General features: G+C 35.1%; 1 non-coding gene across 1 annotated transcript; it reads left to right on the forward strand.

Annotated features, from left to right (window-relative positions):
• The first annotated feature begins 623 nt into the window (after nucleotides 1–623).
• TRNAM-CAU (transfer RNA methionine (anticodon CAU)) lies at nucleotides 624–696 on the forward strand. The gene has a single exon. It is a non-coding gene; the product is annotated as a tRNA-Met (tRNA).
• Nucleotides 697–2,211: the final 1,515 nt, after the last annotated feature.

Here is a 2,211-nt window from a genome sequence, read left to right on the forward strand (position 1 = left end):
ATAGTTAAAGCGACTAGTTTTCCTATCTAGCCGTTATCGTGCCTATTTGACAATCCTACTAAATAAACAGAGGGGGAAGCGAATATTATAGTTCACATCTGCTGATGCTCATCGTATTAGCAAATTTTAGAATCACAATCAAGGATAAATGATTTTGAGTGCTTGAAAAAACTATAGTGCTGCAGTAGTTATCACATTAATACAAATGTTGAAGTTCTATATCTAGTTCTGCTACTATTTTAAGGCCAGTTTCTTAAATTGTTAATTGTCAGCGACTTGTTTGCATCTCTCAACTGCCTTCTCCCCACACCCCCTGCATTACACTCTCCAAAATGCACTTCCACTATTGAAAATAATTTACCTAAACAGCACTTGTTAACACGACAGAAATAAACCTGAAAGAAATAAAATAATAAGGGAAGACAAAAAGAACTCACTAAGGAACTACGAACGAATTTTTCGCAATTCTTAGGTACAACAGCAAGAAAGATCTGATAGTTATTTATTGATTTAATTTTTTTCAGTATTCTATGACTAATATATAACATAACTATTATGATTATAGTAGAATTATCAAAATTAATTACTGCTTATATAAGACGTTTGAGGGTATCCTTATGACTGCCTCGGTAGCGCAGTAGGCAGCGCGTCAGTCTCATAATCTGAAGGTCGCGAGTTCGATCCTCGCCCGGGGCAGGAAAACTTTTTTTCCATTCCTTTTGCTAACTTGCAAATTTTCTAACTTCTGTAAATTCATTAATACTTTAGTGTCAATGAACTATGTGTGAGTACGGAAGAATAATACTCTAAATATCGCTGTTTTAAGCAAAAAGTACGACGAGTGAATTAAATATATAATTAAAATTAAATCAGTATTATATCTTAGCAGTGAATTCAGAAGGTAATTTGCTATTTTTTTTTTCAGAAAAAAATTAATAAACTGTGGGACACCCTCATCCAGTACTGTTATTTCCTCGTTCCTACCTAAATATTGTTTAGGTGTGCCTTCAATTAGTGTTGGCGTTTTGGTCTATTTATTTATTTCTGAATTCAAGTATTTACCAAGCGGGTATGGTTACCGGGATCGAAGGCCACGCAACTGCCACTCACAAAACATTCGTAAACAGTACTTGTTAGGAGTATTCTCGTTGTTCTATCTGTGTGTGTAGAATTAGTTCATTAAATAAAATTTATTATAAAATGTAACAATTACACTATTTTTTTTATCATATTTTCACTAGCCCCTCCCTTCAATCAAACTAAGGGGAACTTATGAGTTCGTCTCTTAGCAACCTATTAGCAGTACTGTACTGATTTTGATAGAAATTTCAAAAATGTCGTTTAGTTTTCAAACTAAGATAAGTGATCCCAATAAGATTGTCTGAGCCATATTTCTTGGTCGTTCCCTGATTAATCTGTTATTACCAAACTATAATGAAATATCAGTTAATCGATACTGTTGGCACACTCTCCCTCGATGAGTCTTTAGACTCCATGGAGGTGTCACATAATAATAATAATAATAATAATAAATGTAGACAACTGGGGAGGGCAATTGTAAAGGCCCTTCAAGTATTATGAGCTTGACGCTCAGACGATCGAAAAACCCTATGACCGACACCTGCTTGAAACCTATATCAAGGATTGAGTATTAGGTTAAGGGTCAGATAAACTGGACATTCTACTCTTTACATCGAACACGGTATTTTTCATCCCACTAAAGGTCTTTAATTCTCTCATATCAGATGATAAAAATTGTCAGCGAACATACGAACTGTAGATGTACATTAATGAACGGTAGATGGCGTCAGCTTAGTCCTGCGCTACTCAGGAGGGTACTTCGCGTAGTGCTGTGTAGTGCTTCGCGTGGGGGAACCTCCTGCGATGAGTCCTTGGACTCCAGGAGGCATTAGGTAATAATATAATAATAATAGGAGCTGCTTCTTTTCGGCATGAAAAGAAAAAATACGTAGTGGATTTCGAAGTAAAAGCTGCATTTTGAAATGAAACAGCAGTTTTATTTTGTAGTGTAAGCTTCCGTTCAGGGTTGACAGACCAGTAAACTTTTAAATATATAATGTCTCTTTTAAATATTTACCTAGTTATATTCTTCTGCACACACACACACACGCGCGCGCGCGCAATCCAATGTAATTTAAAAAAAAAAACATTCATAACTGTAAATGATGATTATTTTTACATCATTAATTA

The sequence above is a fragment of the Typopeltis vanoorti genome, chromosome 22 (assembly GCF_054136105.1).
Source record: "Typopeltis vanoorti isolate ZY-2024b chromosome 22, IOZ_Tvanoo_1.0, whole genome shotgun sequence".
Lineage (NCBI taxonomy): Eukaryota > Metazoa > Arthropoda > Arachnida > Uropygi > Thelyphonidae > Typopeltis > Typopeltis vanoorti.